General features: G+C 37.4%; 1 long non-coding RNA gene across 1 annotated transcript in view; it reads right to left on the reverse strand.

Moving 5' to 3' along the window:
* Positions 1-10,629: 10,629 nt before the first annotated feature.
* LOC128568138 (uncharacterized) overlaps positions 10,630-19,272 on the reverse strand; it is a 111,807-nt gene continuing 103,164 nt past the window's right edge. Inside the window, exons 3-4 of the long non-coding RNA XR_008374990.1 lie at positions 12,464-12,578; positions 10,630-11,141 (exon numbers count right to left, since the gene is read on the reverse strand). This is a non-coding gene — a long non-coding RNA (uncharacterized LOC128568138). The remainder of the gene's footprint in view (positions 11,142-12,463; positions 12,579-19,272) is intronic.

The raw sequence follows: 19,272 nt of genomic DNA on the forward strand, positions 1-19,272 counted from the left end.
GTAAAACTTGTAAGGTAGAGTTATCATACCATGGATCATCTTGCAAGTCTACAGGTAACAGTACATAAGAAGGTTTTTTTACAATTAACATAACATTCAGCAATCTATTATTTACATGAAATATATCAGAAGAAGCAATACAATTGGTTATTTTTACAAGTTAAAAGATTTTAAAGGAAATACATAGTTAACTGGATCACATGTAAATTCTTTCACAAATTCTCTTTTATGAGTTTCATTTAACTTGCACAGACCATCTATAAACATTCTAAACTTTCTTGAACTTTTGCTCTGCCTTTTACTTTCTTACATAACTATTTTGTTTCAGGACAAAATTTATCACACAAGATTCTTTCTTTACACAATGTCATTCTCCTTTCTGTTTAATTTCTTTTACTCTCAAAAACTCACTTTCCACCAAACAGGATCCCAGTTTACCATGAAGTCACTTATTCACTCAGCTAAACTGATAATTAGAAGGTTTAAAAGGCAAGAATCCTATTCGTTGACAAAGATTCAGTTTGTAAAAATATTTTTCTTATTTATACAAATTACTAGTGACAAAGGGCCAATAATAAAGGTTTTAAACTTCACCCTTGGGATTCCGCCAGTGCTGCTGTCTGGGGGTTGTAACACTTGGGAGGCAGGCCCGCCCCACGAAGGGCAGGGGGGCCCTTAGCTTCCTTCCCCGCTGGGCCTTTTCAGCCGTCTTGGAGCCAGTGGAAATGCGCCGGTGGTTTTGTTTGTTATTGGTGAGTGTACTTTCATTTTCTCCAAGCGGCGGGTGAGATCTTGTAGCAGCCGCTGGCGTCTTCTTCTGCGTTGTCTTTTCTGAATCTGAGTTAACTACTCCTGGAATAACTTCAAAGTTTTTAGTATAATTTGAACTTCTCCCAATTATAATTCCAACTGTCCCCGGCAAAAGTTGTCCTTTTACTGCAGTGGGGATTAAAGTAACACCGTCCCATTTGGATAGTAAGACATTCCTTTCACTTGCTAAATTTAAACCTGCACTCCCAGGAGTGTTTTGTGAAAGGTTATGAATAGTAAATTTAGGGGCTTGAGGATTCAATGTAGATAAAGGCTGTGTTTTACAAGCTACAGCCTGCTCTCCCTTGGGGCCTGGGCTGGGAGAATGCCCCTTTGCTAGTTTTTTGATCTCTGTACGTCCTGATCCTCAGGATCAGTGTCTCCCTTGTCATTCAAGGGGGTTCCATCCTTATGAAATTTTGATTTACATTTATTTTTTCCAGTGTCTGCCCTTCTTACAGCGAGGGCATAAGCCGGGTGGGTCCCCCCTCGGCTTATTGGCATGGGACTGTTTACAGTCCTTCTGCATGCGTCCTGGCTTGCCACAATTGTAGCAAGTGTTGGTAGGAGCTGTTTGCCCTTTACCTCCTTTATTGAAGATATTTTTAACATAGGCGTTGAATTTCTGTCCTTGCATTGCTGCAGCATAAGCCATACCCTGGGCTATAGCTGGTGAGGCATCCATGCATGCTTCTAACTGTTTGAGCAACAGTGATGTGCCCTCAGACGGGGGGAGCATTCTGTTAATGGCTTCTTCCAGCCTTGAAATAAAGTCTTGGTACGGCTCCTCCGTACCTTGCTTAATAAGAAAATGTATAAGCTCCTCCAACCGTTTGAGGGACACATGAAATCCATTCTTAACCAACAAACGCTGTAACATGACACTTAACATACGTTCCTCCTTGATCAATGCATGCCCCATGAATACCTGCGGATTGCTCACACGTAACCGGTCAGCCTTTACCGGCGGGACTCGAGCTCCCTGGTGAGAGTCGCCTTCAACCTGAAAAGAGAGAGAAAGAAAGAAAAAGAAAGATCACCTGTCCTTCAAGTCCCTGTTCGGGCGCCAGCTGCCGCGGACCGCCGGTCGATGGGCCTCAGTCCGAGGGTGCTCAGGGTGAACGGTATAGGTTGGTTGAAAAGGTCGACGTAGGATGAAATGACAAACTGCCACACACCACGAATGATGAAGAAAGCAGCTGAACATATTCTTTTATGTATAATGCTTGACTACTTCTATATATATTTTCTATGTATTTTTACTCTTATTAGTAACTATACTTTGATTTATAATTAATTGTTTGTTAAACATTAAACTACTCTATTGATTTGTATTACATATGAAAATTAGTGAAGTAAGATGTTTTTCTAAGTAAAGTTTTACTGTAGGTGGTGATAGTGTATGTCATGCTGGAACATCTTGTTTGCTGTGCCTGCATTGTCTCAAGTCGCTGACATTTATGGTAGGGACGTGCTGTCGACCAGGCTTACTTGGAGCCACTGAGTCCGGCACAGCCATTCTTGCTGTGTTTAATTGTGGATCAGTAAGTCATTATGTTTATTCTTAGTTTCTCAAGACAAGCAGGCATTCAACTGAACAGACAGGTTTCAGAGTAAAGGTTTCTTAGGCTTTTATGCCGTACCTCGTGAGTCATTACGTTCAAACAAAGGCATGCTAGGCAACTTATGCGCTGCTGTCGCAAACCAGGGGTGCTGGGGGTTTCGCTCCGGGGAGCACATACCACCTACTCACGCATTTTATAATGCGGACAGCGCCACCTCACCGCGGCTTGATGCCGAGGGTGCGGCATAGTTGGAAGCTTTTTTATTGTTTCTTTGATCTCAGTGCTTGAAATCGGTCTGTTCAGGAGGTCTATTTCTTCCTGGCTAAGTCTAGGGAGAGGGTGTGATTCCAAATATTGATCCATTTCCTTCACATTGTCAAATTTCTGGGCATAGAGTTTCTGGTAGTATTCAGAGATGATCTCTTGTATCTCTGTGGGATCAGTTGTTATTTCCCCTTTATCGTTTCTGATTGAGGTTATTAGAGATTTTACTTTTCTATTTCTAGTTAGTCTGGCTAATGGTTTATCTATTTTATTTATTTTTTCAAAAAACCAACTCCTTGTTTCATTAATTTTCTGAATGATTCTTTTGTTTTCAATTTCATTGATCTCTGATTTGATTTTGGAGATTTCTTTTCTTCTACTGAGTTTAGGCTTAGATTGTTCTTCTTTTTCCAATTCCATAAGATCTCTTGTGAGATTGTCGATGTGCTCTCTTTCTGTTTTTCGAATGTAGGCATCTAAAGCGATGAATTTTCCTCTCAAAACTGCTTTTGCAGTATCCCACAGGTTTTGGTAGCTTGTGTCTTCATTGTTGTTATGCTCAAGGAAGTTAATGATTTCCTGTTTTATTTCTTCCTTCACCCATCTGTTATTCAACAGAAGATTGTTTAATTTCCATGCCTTTGGGTGGGCTTGAGCATTTTTGTTAGAGTTGAGTTTCACCTTTAGTGCCTTATGGTCTGAAAAGATACAAGGTAAAATTTCAATTCTTTTGATTCTGTTGATATTTGTTTTGTGTCCCAGGATATGATCAATTTTGGAGAATGTTCCATGGGGTGATGAGAAGAATGTATATTCTTTATCTTTGGGGTGGAGTGTTCTATATGCATCTATCAAGCATAGTTGTTCTAGGGTCTCATTTAAATCTCTTACATCTTTGTTTAATTTCTGTTTAGAGGATCTTTCCAGCTCTGTAAGACGTGTGTTAAAGTCCTCTGTTATGATGGTATTATCAGATATCATATTGCTCAGACTGGGTAAGGTCTGCTTCAAGAATCTGGGAGCATTTAAATTGGATGCATAAATATTTAGAATTGAAATGTCTTCTTGTTGTATTTTTCCCTTGACCAATATAAAGTGACCATCTTTGTCTTTTTTGACTTTAGTTGCTTTAAATCCACATGTATCTGAAAATAAGATTGCAACTCCTCTTTTCTTCTGAATTCCGTTTGCCTGAAAAATTGTCTTCCAACCCTTGACTCGGAGCTTTAATTTGTCTTTTGAGGCCAGGTGTGTTTCTTGCAGACAGCAAATGGATGGCTTGTGTTTTTTAATCCAGTCAGCCAATCTATGTCTCTTCAGTGGGGAATTCAAGCCATTAACATTTATTGAGATAATTGATAAGTGTGGTAGTATTCTATTCGTCTTATTTGGTGAGAGTCCATTGCTTAGTTTTATCTTTTGCATCAGTGTGGAGGTTAGGTTCTGTCCTTTGATTTCTGAGTTCTTACTTTGCTGCTGATCCATTGTGGTGGTCAGTGTGCAGAACAGGTTGAAGTATTTCCTGTAGAGCTGGTCTTGTTGTGGCGAATTTCCTCAATGTTTGTATATCCGTAAATGATTTGATTTCTCCGTCAATTCTGAAGCTTAGCTTAGCAGGGTACAGAATTCTGGGCTGAAAATTGTTCTGTTTAAGTAGGTTAAAGGTAGATGACCATTGTCTTCTTGCTTGGAAAGTTTCATTAGAGAAGTCTGCGGTAACTCTGATGGATTTGCCCCTGTAGGTCAACTGGCGCTTACTCCTGGCAGCTTGCAGAATCTTTTCTTTTGTCTTGACTTTGGACAGGTTCATCACAATGTGTCTTGGAGAAGCTCGGTTAGAGTTGAGGCGACTTGGGGTCCGATATCCCTCTGAAAGCAGTGTGTCATAATCTTTGGTGATGTTTGGGAAATTTTCTTTTATAATATTCTCTAGTATGGCTTCCATTCCTCTGGGGCATTCTTCTTCCCCTTCTGGAATTCCTATAACTCGTATGTTGGAATGCTTCATAAAGTCCCATAATTCTGACAGTGAACGTTCTGCTTTCTCTCTCTTGTTTTCTGCCTCTTTTACTGTCTGAGTTATCTCAAGAACTTTGTCTTCTACCTCTGAAATTCTTTCTTCTGCATGGTCTAACCTGTTGCTGATACTTTCCATTGTATCTTTAAGTTCCCTAATTGACTATTTCAGTTCTTTCAGGTCTGCTATATCCTTTTTATATTCTTCATATCGTTCATCTCTTATTTGATTCTGTTTTTGGATTTCCTTTTGGTTATTTTCCACTTTATTAGCAATTTCCTTCATTGTTTCCATCATTTCTTTCATTGTTTTCAACATGTGTATTCTAAATTCCCTTTCTGTCATTCCTAACATTTCTATACTGGTGGAATCATCTGCAGTAGCTACCTCATGGTCCCTTGGTGGGGTTGTTCTAGACTGGTTTTTCATGTTGCCTGGAGTTTTCTGCTGATTCTTCCTCATGGGTGATTTCTTTTATCTGTTTCCTTGCCCTAATTTTCCTTTCACTTCCTCTTGCTCTTTAAGTTCTTGTGCCTGTGGACTAAGGGTTACAGGACCAGAAGGGTGAGAAGGTTGAAGAGCAAAAAAAGGGGATGAAAGAAAGGAGGACTGAGTGATAAGAAAAAAAGAAATATAGAGAAAGGAGAGGGGGTGGGTATAAGGAATATTGACAAAAAGAAGAGAGGCACAGAAAGAGGGAGACAGGGCAATATAGGTGTACAGTAGGGTACTTTGACTCAACCTTAAAAAACCCCACCTTCTGGGGGTACCCAGTTGCGTGGTTCCCTTGAGGTCAGCAGCTCTTTGCTAACCTGATCAGACACAGTACCCCACCTCCACCAAGTAGAGAGGAAAGACAAAAATGCTATAAATCAAACCAAAAGAAGCAAACAGAAAACTTTACAGGTATAAAATTGGGTGAAAAACCAAATTATATCGGTAGAAACACTAGCAAAAATGAAGTTGAAGTTATTAAAAAAGGCAGCAATGGGAAATTATAATTAAACTAGGAAAATTGAGAAAGAAAAAGGGATCTGTGTGGAAAAGATTGAAATTAAAAAAACAAAAGAACATCAGCAACGTCAAAATAAACAAACAAAAAAAACCACCAAACCAAAAAAAAAAAGAAGAAAAAAATACACAACCATAAACAAAGCAGTTTGTATATGTTATTGAATATTGTCTGGGCAACACGTGGTCTTCTGGGGTATGAGATGTTAGTCCCAGTTCTGATAGGACTGGAGGCTGCTGATTTCTCAAACCCCAGCAGGTAGACACCCTAAATCTCTCTTCAGCCTACTTAAAAGGCACTTTGAACTTGTAAACTTGCTGAGCAGAAGCTTTCCCAGCTTTCTCGCTGGAATCGCTGCTGAAGTGGCTATCCACTTACTCAGTGTGCCAAAACCGGTCTCACTCTGCCCCTGAGGGTTAGGGCTGCAAGGTGGCTCAAACCCCACCCTTAGGCTACTTGGTTGCTGGGTTGCCAGCTCCCACCCGTTTCTAGCTCTGCGACCCTCAGGGCGGAGCTTGCCGGGGCAGATCACTGACAATGGATCCGTGTGACCCACCGCCAAACACTATTAGCTCCGTCTGGCTCAGCGGCTCAGACTGGGGCCCTAGACAACGGCCAAAGTTCTCCGCACTCCCGCTCAGGCCTTCCCCAAGGCAGTTCAACTCAGTGCCAAGTCCAAGGACATCAAAACAGTTCACAGGTAAGGCCTTTCTGGTTTGCAGTCTCGCTGCTACTGAACTTACAGTTGTGGGCGGGTTTAGACGGATTGAACACACGCGACCACTTGCCGGTTTTCCACTGTTTTAGTCCTCCTCTTGGGGTCCAGAAGTCTCTCGCTGACTCCCTGTATCTTCATAGGAGTGATGATAGGCAGTTCCTACCAGCCAGAGATGCCTGGAGTCCTATCTCCCCAGACTCTCGGTGCCCAGATGCAAGGAAGCTGTTACTCGGCTGCCATCTTGCTCCGCGCCTCCCAACAGACTTTCATTTTGAGTGGTCACAGCAGTGGCTTCTGAATTGTCACCCCTATGCCACCTTTGGGCACCGAAGGCTGATTTACAACCGTTAATGCCTCAGATTCCAAAGGCATAATTTCGGCTTTTCCACCATTTTGTCTTTGGGCCTGTCCGCCTTGCAGCCCTTAACTTTAGAAAATTGCCTGGCCGGGCGGCGCCTGTGGCTCAATGAGTAGGGCGCCAGCCCCATATACCGAGGGTGGCGGGTTCAAACCCAGCCCCGGCCAAACTGCAACAAAAAAATAGCTGGGCGTTGTGGCGGGCGCCTGCAGTCCCAGCTGCTCAGGAGGCTGAGGCAAGAGAATCACTTAAGCCCAAGAGCTGGAGGTTGCTGTGAACTGTGTGACACCACGGCACTCTACCGACGGCAGTAAAGTGAGACTCTGTCTCTACAAAAAAAAAAAGAAAAAAGAAAAAGAAAATTGCCTGGCCTACTTCTCCGGATTCTGACTGGGTTCACTAATGAAGATTTTTATTAATGATTTTAATAGGATCTAAAATTGGCATTTTCCAGATGAACTATTGTAAGCAGAAAGTCAACTGCATTCTGACATAGGAATCAATCACTCATGTTCTTATACACACATCTCTAGCATAGAAATACAGTAAGTTTCTTGAGGCCAAAAAACTATATACAATCCTCTACTTCCTTAACAATTCCAGTAGTACACAAACTCATTTATACTGCTTTCTGTAGATCCTCCAGGAAGCTATAGGTTGGTAGCTAAAGAGGTGTGTCTGATGTGATAATGAAAATAATTTCACAAACAAAAATTAGGTTTGTTGTTTTATGGGCTCCTTATCTGTATAACACTGTGGGTTTCTTTTATAGGAGTATCCTTTACATAAGAACATAACTACTGATAAGTTTTCCATGCAAATGAGCAAATAAGAAAGAACACTCACAACAGAATTTTTGGTTTTGATTTTTTTTTTTTCCTAGCTGAACACAGAGTAGAGGACTTTTTGGGTTAATTTAAAGTACACATCTCAGGTAGAGTTCAACTTGGGGAAATAATTTTTATTAATTGGTAACAAATACTTGCATTTTTAAAACTTATCTCAGAAGATAGTTTCATGGAACATTACACTCAAAATTTATTAGTCCTTCTAAATATCTGTGCATGGTCTGGGTTACATTTTTATGTCAAAATTTAAAAGTCATTCGAATTAAAATTTATTTCAGTTGCAAATATGTTCAGTATCTCTGGGGAGTTTGTGACTGAATCAGATGGCTGACAAATATGCAGAGTTTTACCTAATGTAATGTTTTTTTAATCTATTGTGTCCTACAGAGGAATCTTTTGTGAAACAATCAATGTAACAAATTTTACTTATGTCTTAAGAAATTGCCACAGCTACCCAATCTTCATCAACCACAGACAACAACATATACACACACACATATATTTGCATATATGTAATACACACTATATATATATATATATATATATATCATTGTTGTTATTGTTGTTCTGTGGATGCTTCTTAGACCTTTATGTCGGGGTACTGTTTTCTTTTCTTATCTCAGGTTAATTTGAGGGTACAATGAATTAGGTTACAATGTTTGCATTTGTTAGGTACAGTCCCTATTATAGTTGTGCCCTGTCCCCTGAGGTATGCCATATATATCCATTGTGCCCATTATGTGGGAGCACGATATTTTTGAGGCCAGAGCGTCTACCAGCAAAAAGATTACAATTTTCAAAAACTCAGAATATTTGGCATTTTTAGCAGTATTTTAAAAATTTAAGCATGCAATTTTTAGAAATAATGCTACTGTACACTTACTAGATGACAGAATAGTGCTAATATAACTTTTATATATACTGAGAAACCAAAAAGTTCTTGTGACTTGCTTTATTGCAGTATTTGCTTTATCGTATAGTCTGAAATAAACTAGGCAACATTTTTGAAGTATACCTGTAATTTGGATGTAATGGCTAAAACCTTATCAAGAGGATATACTGTTTTGTATATTCTCTATAAATAAACCTGAATAAAAGTTTAGAATTTATTGCAAAGTTTAAAGATAATGCATGGATGTTGAATATCTCCTATATTTGTTTCCTCTTTATTCTTAGAATTTGTTCCTTCCTTTTTTATTTGTCCACAGGCTAAGAAAATATACAAAGATAGTACTTTTCCATGGGGATGGAATACTAATACTTTCCATAAATATTTTCCTTCACCTGGGTTTCCTTAACTAATTAAAGCTTTCATGTGGGGACAGTACTTTAATCTGGGCCCTTAGCTTTATTTCATGCTATGATACAGAGTGAGAGACATCTATTTGACTTCATTTTACAAATTGTCCTTTGACCATGTAGTCTCTGTAGACAGAATGATTTTTTTTGATAGTAAATTTCAAGACTGAGAATTCCTCTTCTTGCAGCTTTATGTAATTATGTTCAAAGGGGTTTGAATTAAAATGGAACAGATGTGTCCATCTTTAATTATGGTGTAACAAATTGTGTTACTCTAAGGCTTTATTAAGTGAAACGCTCATCTTTATGTAATAATGGGTCAGACAGTTTCAAAATGATATCAGTGAACACAGTGTATAGCCTATTCCACTTAGACTTCAAAAGCACTGTTAAAACTCAGAGCATGTGCATGTAGAGTCAGAAGAAAGCTATGGAAAATGTACATATTTGTTTTTTACTCAGAGTTAAGTGAAAACAATTGTTAGAAACATATGATATATCTTAATGTCATCTAAATAAGACAAAAAATTAAAATTTGACTTCATAGATATATAAACAAAAAGAGTAGTGGGAATATTCAACTCTTGCTGTCCAAGAATAGCATTTTAGGGTTTCTCACTTTCTTAAAACCCCTTTTTGTACTCCTTTGTTTAAAAACTGTTTTATAAATTAGTAGCGAGAAAAAGATCTTTTTTCTTGCAACACCTAAATCTGTAGAAAAATGTACTTTTCTAGAACTAATTGAACACTACTTAAGAGAACAACAACAACAAAAAAGGATTTAGGATAGGCACAAATCTTGTGGCTTGAGTTCCATTTCAGTGTTTCCATTTTTGTCAGCTGTATCACAATTTTTTTATGCTTCTGAACATCTTCAACTCCTTATGATTTTCCTTTTCCATACCCAAGAATTATTTTTGTTGTTGATTTTTTTCTTAATATATTTTTTTCTGTGCCCCTACCATCACCACTCTAATCCAAGGTCCATTATCTCATAATGGAGCCAGTTTACTCCATCAATTTTCTAATGGGGTATCTGTGTTTGAACCTGCCACTTCCGGCATATGGGGCCGGTGCCCTACTCTGCTGAGCCACAGTCACTGTCCTTTTTTTTCATTGTCAATTAATGTAAAAATAACAATTTTAGTTGGATGCATCTCCTCTTAAAATATTGGGATAGATTCAAAGCCATATTATGTAAAAGCTATAATTTTTGGTTTGGTCTCTAGGTACATCCATAATATCTAAGCACCGTCTTCTTATCACTCCACAACAAAGTGGGTAATAGGGTCTTCCCTCTTGAAGTCCCTTCACTTTTAGTATCTAAACACATTTCCCTACAAGCAGGATTGTTCACTGCATCCCAACACACATATCCTCTCCCCAAGCTCTTTCTTGAGCCTAGAATCCTTTTTCATAAAACCTTTAGTCTTCCTTGAAAGGCCAGTTTTTTCCACCATGACTTTTCCCCCCTCAACTTCTTCCTTTCTTTGAGTTCTTAATTTATTTTTGGTTCACACTTTTAATCATTTTCCCAACTGGTTTAACTCCTCATAAAGATCTCAATTTCCTTGTGGAGTAAAGAGTTTTTTTGTAGAGTAGATCAACTATAAATATGAATTGTTTGACTAATTGACTGAGCTTCTTTGAGATATTCATTGTGTAGGACCATCTTCTCGCTTATTAGGATGGGCAGGAGGCAGAAAGATGAGACAAGTAAAAGAGAAAATTTGGGAAATGAATATTTTATTTTGTTGCAATGTCTATAAAATCGTTGGTCTTCATGGAACAAATACACTAAACTCAAAGATGGGGATAAAAGTAAATTTCACAGAACTATAGTAAATACCAGATGTTAAAAGAGAAGTGTACCAAACTATCCTTTGGCTTTCATCTTTAAGGGACGAATTACAGTAAAGAACCACAATAAACCATAAAGCACCCTGAGCAAGAATGCAGAGCTCAAAACCGATGATGGATCCAGGGAGTTCTGTCAATACGTTTCTTCACTATCCATGGCTGCTGCCTCAGATCTTTAGGCCCAATAATAATCTGGTCACCGTCCTTTATTTTTTCATCTCTTCTCCTAATAGACATACATGCTCACATTTTTAGGATCCAAGGAAAGGAAGAAAGCTTGATTTTCAGGGTCTAGAAAGGCAGAATAACAGGCAATCTCGTTTGATACTTCTTCCTGGTAATCTTCAACATAGAATTCTGATTCTCATCTGAGAATGAACACTTTCGACTCTGGTGAGTTAAAAAAAAGACAAAGATTAAAACTGAGTTACTAATCTAATACTGGAAAATGAAGAAATGTTGTTTATTATATTCACTTGCCTCATTAAGTGTGTTTCATGACCTAAACAGACATAACAAATATAGAACTTTGCTTATCCTTGAATAACCAGTTCAAAGGAACAAAATTTCATTCATATTAAAGAGAGTGGAGTAGAGAAGGAAATTCAAAGTGCCATTCCTGAGGGGAGTGTTACAAATGAATGGCATCTTATTAGACAAATACTTCCGTTGTTGTAGATCAAATAATGAGTCAAAGTGAGTTGCTGCCGGGGACGCTACACCTCCCGGCTGCAGGAAAGAACCAGGCAGGACACAGATTGAAGTGCTAGCTTGCAAGATGTGTGCTAACCAGAGGTGCAGGAGAGCCCTGAGCCCTCTGCGCAGCGGCTATTTATTAGGTTATATACAACAGGTGTGGAGAGTTAAAGTGATGACATACACAACAGGTGTGGAGAGTTAAAGCAATGACATGTGAGGGCTGCATGCATAAGGATTGCCAAATGCTCTTTCCTCACGTTTTCTTTCCCCACACCCCCCATGAAGAAGCGCCAAGCATCAATGTTTAACACCTGCTTACTAAGGAGTGCGTGACCTTATCTCATTCCAGAGCACTGAGTTACTTAGGGGCTTGCCCCTAAGTCACAAAACATCTCTAGACTTCCCAGGAGACTGTCCTGTTCTCAGTCTTTCTTTTTAAAGTGATAAGAATCAGTAACTGTTCTTGCAAGCATGGTGTTTATTCCTCTACAAAAGTGGATTCAGCTTCAGGTAAGATGTTAATTTCTTTTCTTTTGTTTTTGTAATTTCAAAATTATTATAATGTTTATGGTAGAAAATTCAGACAGAGGTAAGAATAGAAAGCCAAAAGTGACCCTTAATCCCATACCATCACTGATAACCATAATCAATTTATTGGTGAATGTTTTACCAATATGTAACTTTATATAGGTAGATGTTTTTATAAGAATGATATCAAATTACATACTGCCTAATAAAAAATTCACTTAGCAATATATAGTCATTTCCATGTCAAATGTTACAACATTCTCAACATTTAGGTGCAACAAAGGGCAACACTAAATATAAGATATTTAATTTTGGCTGTCACGGTAGCTCACTCTGGCCTGTAATCCCAGCACTCTGGGAAGCTAAAGCTGTGGTGGATTGTATGACCTCAGGAGTTGGAGATCAGCCTGAGCAAGAGCAAGACTTGTCTCTACTAAAAATAGAAACAACTAGCCAGGTGTTGTGGTGCACACCAATAGTCACACCTATTTGGGAGCTTGGGAGGCTGAGGCAATAGGATCAGTCGAGCCCAAGAGTTTGAGGTTGCTGTGAGCTATGATACCATGGCACCTTACTAAGGGTGATGGAATGAGATTCTGTCTGAAAAAAAAAGAAAAAAAGATAATTAATTCCCCATTTTCCTGTATCTAGGTATAAAATACATTTAATATAATATTTTAATAAACATTAAATTTATTCTTAAATTTTAATTAAAAAAATCCATATTCCATGAAACTTTCTTTTTAACCATGGAGAAATGCTTTTGAATCAACAGTTTTTCAGAGTTCATTTATATTTTTATATCTGTTTAAGATGCTGTTACTGGAAAGTTCATTCCGAGTCATAAGTATGCATTTGCATAACATTAAGATGTTTAGTATTTTCATTAATCTCCACAATATAACCATTTATCACATTACTTTTAAAAGGGAGCTTATTACCACAATATCTAAGAGGTGATATTGTGTGGACAGACTTCAGGAAAAAGTATTAAATATATGCTAATCTTCTTTAATTCTGTTTTTTTTTTTTACTGTTTCAGTCATGTAAACTTTTACTCTATCTAAATGTAAATATATACATAAAGTAACATTGAGGAAGACAATTTTGGGCTAATGTTGTCTTCACCTAATCCCTCAAATGCTATCCAAGACAAAGGAACTGAGAAAGCACACTTTGAAAGATGGATTTTAAACTTTTTTTTTTGCAGAGTAATTTTGGGAAAAAGAAATTTATTTTAAATTTGAGCATATAAATTATAAAAAAAGGGGAATCTGGGTCTTGTGAAACATGTATTTGAGATATTTTTGGTTTGTTTTATAATCACTGGATAAAAGCTTTTTATATACTATAATTAGACAATCAGGATTTCTTAAAAAGAGAATTGTGAATCTGAAAGTGATTTTATTGATTATCTAATCCCATGCTTTCATTTTACAAATGAGGAAACAGTGGGGCTAAGAGAAAAAATGACCTTTTTAGGAAATTGCCAAATTTTTGGAACAAAATGACAATGAAGACACAAATTATCAGAACCTCAAGGATACCGCAAAGGCAGTCCTAAGAGGGAAATTTATAGCACTGCAAGCCTTCCTCAAGAGAACAGAAAGAGAAAAAGTTAACAACTTAATGGCACATCTCAAGCAACTGGAAAAGGAAGAGCATTCCAACCCTAAACCCAGTAGAAGAAAAGAAACAAGCAAAATTAGAGCAGAATTAAATGAAATTGAAAACAAAAGAATTATACAACAGATCAATAAATCAAAAAGTTGGTTTTTTGAAAAGCTCAATATAATAGATAAACCTTTGGCTAAACTAACCATGAAAAAAAGAGTAAAATCTCTAATCTCATCAATCAGAAATGACAAAGACGAAATAAAAACAGACTCCTCAGAAATTCAAAAAATACTTAAGGAATGTTACAAGAAACTTTATTCTCAGAAATATGAAAATCTGAAGGAAATTGACCAATACTTGGAATCACGTCACCTTCCAAGACTTAGCCAGAATCAAGTGAAAATGTTGAACAGGCCCATATCAAGTTCTGAAATAACATCAACCATACAAAATCTCCCTAAACAGAAAAGCCGGGGACCAAATGGCTTCACATCAGAATTCTACCAAAACTTTAAAGAGGAACTAGTACCTATATTACTCAACCTGTTCCAAAATGTAGAAAAAGAAGGAACTACCCGACACGTTCTATGAAGCAAACATCACCCTGATCCCCAAACCAGGAAAAGACCCAACAAGAAAAGAAAATTATAGACCAATATCACTAATGAATATAGATGCAAAAATATTCAACAAGATCCTAACAAACAGAATCCAGCAACACCTCAAACAAATTATACATCATGACCAAATCGGTTTTATCCCAGGGTCTCAAGGCTTGTTCAATATATGTAAATTTATAAATATAATTCAGCACTTAAATTAAAAAACAAAGACCATATGATTCTCTCAATTGATGCAGAAAAAGCTTTTGGTAATATCCAGCATCCCTTCATGATCAGAACACTTAAGAAAATTGGTATAGAAGGGACATTTCTTAAACTGATAGAGGCCATCTACAGCAAACCCACAGCCAATATCATTGAATCGAGTTAAATTGAAATCATTTCCACTCAGATCAGGAACCAGACAAGGCTGCCCATTGTCTCCCCTGCTCTTTAACATTGTAATGGAAGTTTTAGCCATTGCAATTAGGGAAGAAAAGGCGATCAAGTGTATCCATATAGGGTCAGAAGAGATCAAACTTTCACTCTTTGCAGATGATATGATTGTATATCTGGAAAACACCAGGGATTCTACTACAAGACTCTTAGAAGTGATTAAGGAATACAGCAGCATCTCAGGTTACAAATCAACATTCATAAATCGGTAGCCTTTGTATATACCAACAATAGTCAAGCTGAAAAAACAGTCAAGGACTCTATTCCATTCACAGTAGTGCCAAAGAAGATGAAATATTAGTTTATCTAACAAAGGACGTGAAAGATCTCTATGAAGAGAACTATGAAACTCTAAGAAAAGAAATAGCTGAAAATGTTAACAAATGGAAAAACATACCATGCTCATGGCTGGGAAGAATCAACATTGTTAAAATGTCCATACTACCCAAAGCAATATACAATTTTAATGCAATCCCTATTAAAGCTCCACTGTCATACTTTAAAGATCTTGAAAAAATAATACTTCATTTTATATGGAATCAGAAAAAACCTCAAATAGCCAAGACATTACTCAGGAATAAAAGCAAAGCAGGAGGAATCACGCTACCAGACCTCAGACTATACTATAAATCTAAATCAATAGTGATCAAAACAGCATGGTACTGGCACAAAAACAGAGAAGTAGATGTCTGGAACAGAAGAGAGAACCAAGAGATGAACCCAGCTACTTATCATTATTTGATCTTGGACAAGCCAATTAAAAACATTCAGTGGGGAAAAGATTCCCTATTTAATAAATAGTGCTGGGTGAACTGGCTGTCAACCTGTAGAAGATTGAAACTGGGCCCACACCTTTCACCATTAACTAAGATAGACTCTCACTGGATTAAAGATTTAAACTTAAGACATGAAACTATAAAAATACTAGAAGAGAGTGCAGGGAAAACTCTTGAATAAATCGGTCTGGGCGAGTATTTTATGAGGAGGGTTCCCCAGGCAATTGAAGCAGCTTCAAAAATACACTGCTGGGACCTGATCAAACTAAAAAGCTTCTGCACAACCAAGAACACAGTAAGTAAAGCAAGCTAACAGCCCTCAGAATGGGAGAAGATATTTGCAGGTTATGTCTCCCACAAAGGTTTAATAACCAGAATCCACAGAGAACTCAAATGTATAAGCAAGAAAAGAACAAGTGATCCTATCACAGGCTGGGCAAAGGACTTGAAGAGAAACTTCTCTGAAGAAGACAGGCGCACGGCCTACAGAGATATGAAAAAATGCTCATCATCCTTAATCATCAGAGAAATGCAAATCAAAACTACTTTGAGATATCATCTAACTCCAGTAAGATTAGCCCGTATCACAAAATCCCAAGACCAGAGATGTTGGCCTGGATGTGGAGAAAAAGGAACACTTTTGCACTGCTGGTGAGAATGCAAATTAATACATTCCTTTTGGAAAGATGTTTGGAGAACACGTAGAGATCTAAAAATAGATCTGCCATTCAATCCTATAATTCCTCTATTAGGTATATACCCAGAAGACCAAAAATCACATTATAACAAAGATATTTGTACCAGAATGTTTATTGCAGCCCAATTCATAATTGCTAAGTCGTGGAAAAAGCCCAAGTGCCCATCGATCCACGAATGGATTAATAAACTGTGGTCTATGTACACCATGGAATATTATGCCTTAATAATAGCCTTAAAGAAAGATGGAGACACTACCTCTTTCATGTTTACATGGATGGAGTTGGAACATATTCTTCTCAGTAAAGTATCTTACAAATGGAAGAAAAAGTATCTAATGTACTCAGCCCTACTATGAAACTAATTATGGCTTTCATATGAAAGCTATAACCCAGTTATAATGTACGAATATGGGGAAGGGGGAGAGGGAGGAGAGGGAGGGGGGAGGATGGGTGGAGGGAGGATGATTGGTGGGATTACACCTGCAGTGCATCTTACAAGGGCACATGTGAAACTTAGTAAATGTAGAATATAAACGTCTTAACACAATAAGAAAATGTCAGGAAGGCTATGTTAATCAGTGTGATGAAAATGTGTCAAACGGTCTATAAAACCAGCATATGGTACCCCATGATCACATTAATGTACACAGCTATGATTTAATAATAATATTAAAAAAAAGAAAAATGACCTTAAGTTCTACAGAGTTAAAATTAGACAGATTTCCTGGTGCACAGTTTATCTTTACTTGTTATCACATTGAGGTATACATTTTTGTGTAAAACTAATTCATTCTAAACTTGTTTCTTAAATTTAGAGACACATAAAAAGAATGAATTCTAATAAATTCTATGCTAGTAAGTTCTGCATCAAGATAATTTCAAACTTCTCTAAAGAAATCCCGCACTGCTTATTGTTTAAGAAAATAAGGACAAACTGCTCTGCTTCTCTTTAGAAATACTGCTCTTTATTATCTGAATGGACACTGCTTTCTCCATATACTTCTTTATTTAGGGAAACTTACGCAGATTGGCTAAGCTTAAACATTTTCCCCCAGTCTTCCAGCCCCACACATATATGGTTTCTCCAAAGGCATTCATTCATTTATTCAACAAACTTGGACTTACTAAGTCAACTGCTACTTTGGGTTGAAACTGTGCTGGGCACAGAGGAAACATGAAAATTGTGATAGTTGTTAGGGCTACTCACTTGACAATATTATAGTTAATCTGTTTATAAGTGAATGGTATAATTAAATTAAATTGTCTACTTCCTTTCTACTAGATATGTATTTGTTACTTGTCACAATTTATTAGTTGCCTGTGCCTGAGTTTGCAGGATTTTCGTTTTCTTGTCATGGACACCTACGTCAAAGGAGAGCCTCTGTCAGCCTGTGGCCCTCAGCGATCACAATTACCAGAACTGTTCTTGTGGCCAGTAGTGGACCGGAGGGATGAGAATGTTAAACTACTGAGATTTTAGGGGTTGTACCTGCAGTTTAACTTAGCCTATCTTGATAGAAAATCCCTACTTTCAATGTCTTCTTAATTAAATGGAGTAGAGATAGTAAAAAAGTATTCCAATTACACTCTAATGAGATCTACTATTAAAATACACTTAGATATGATGGAAGGACTAAAGAAAGAATTTTGTGAAGTTAATAAGGGATCAGGCTTAGGAGTCAGACAGACCTGAGTTGAAATCTTGACTCCTTTATCTTTTAGTTGTATTAAGTCATTAAACTTTGTAAGTCTTACTTTTATCATTTACCCATATTATAGAATATGGGTAATAGTACTATCTACCTCATATGGTGGCTATAATTAGGTGAGTGGCATGATAAGCACTCAATAAAATGTAGTACTATTATTACTTTTTAAATCTAGATGTGGTATAGAATGGGTGATACTGGTCCAACAAACCTTCATTTACATGATATTGGGCTTCTTCAGAGTTGAGGAATTTGGTGGTGAACTTCAAAACAAGCATTTCAGACAGAGGCATGGGCGACTATGTTAGATGAAGAGATGTTATGCATAGAGCACTGGTGAGTGGTGAAGAGTAAACCTGGAAAGGTAGGCAAGACTTAAAGGAAAATGCACCTTCTTACCTAGGAAGTAGCTCCTTGGTGATAGTGGAAAGCATTGAATGTTTTAAAATCAAATTAACATTTTAGAAAGATCATTAAAAGAGCAGCATGGAAGAAGAAAGCATGAAATTAGATACAGAAATATCTATAAAGATGTGACTGAATTCTTCCAAGTAGGAAATGGGGGAGTACATCACATTCATCATATTCAAATGTAATTGGATGTGTGTGACTTCACAAAGAGGGATCTCTTGATGTCAGGGCTAGGAAAGGAAGCACAGGTATTGCTAACATTCAGTGGGTTACATGAAGCAAAGTATTCTTAGGGAGAATTAAAAGGACAGAAAGAGGAAGAAAGATAAGAACCGGGAACCTTGACTACCACAGACACCAAGGTAGGGAAGAATGTGAGGGCGGGGGTTGTCAACACTGTGGAATATGGCAGAAATACAAAGTAAGAGGCTGTCTTAGGACTCTGTCATTGGAGGATCAGGTACAAGGGCATTGCTTATTTGGAAAAGTGTAATAGATTGTGGTGATTAAAGACACTTCATGAGAAATAAATGAAGAAGCGTAATGATGGTGTGGAAGTAGAGGGAGTGTAGAATATAATCTCAAGAATTCTGGCTAAATAATAGGGGAAAAAGCAGGTACAGAAAATGAATAAGTTTTGTTTTTCATTTTAAAATAGGGTAGACTTTTACATATGTGTGTTATGAGTGTTCCTTTTAGACCCAGGTAAATGGCGCTCCTGGCCAGTATCTGCTCTTTAAAAGGAACCCCTGCTGTCTTTTGACCATATCTATATACAAAAAAAGGAATCTGTCCAAAGGGACACACTGCTGAAGAACCTGAGAATTCTGAGTCCCACTGTCCAGTCACCCTTCTAGAACCTATACAGACTTCTATACATTGTCCCATTTGAAGTATATGGTACATGGTATATGTTTTCAAGGTATTTTTTTATTCAGTTAAAATATTTTCTAATTTCCCTGCTTATTTATTTTTTAACCCATAAATTATTAAGAAGTATCTTATTTTTTAAATATTTGAGGATT

This window comes from Nycticebus coucang, chromosome 16 (assembly GCF_027406575.1).
Source record: "Nycticebus coucang isolate mNycCou1 chromosome 16, mNycCou1.pri, whole genome shotgun sequence".
In the NCBI taxonomy this organism is placed as follows: domain Eukaryota; kingdom Metazoa; phylum Chordata; class Mammalia; order Primates; family Lorisidae; genus Nycticebus; species Nycticebus coucang.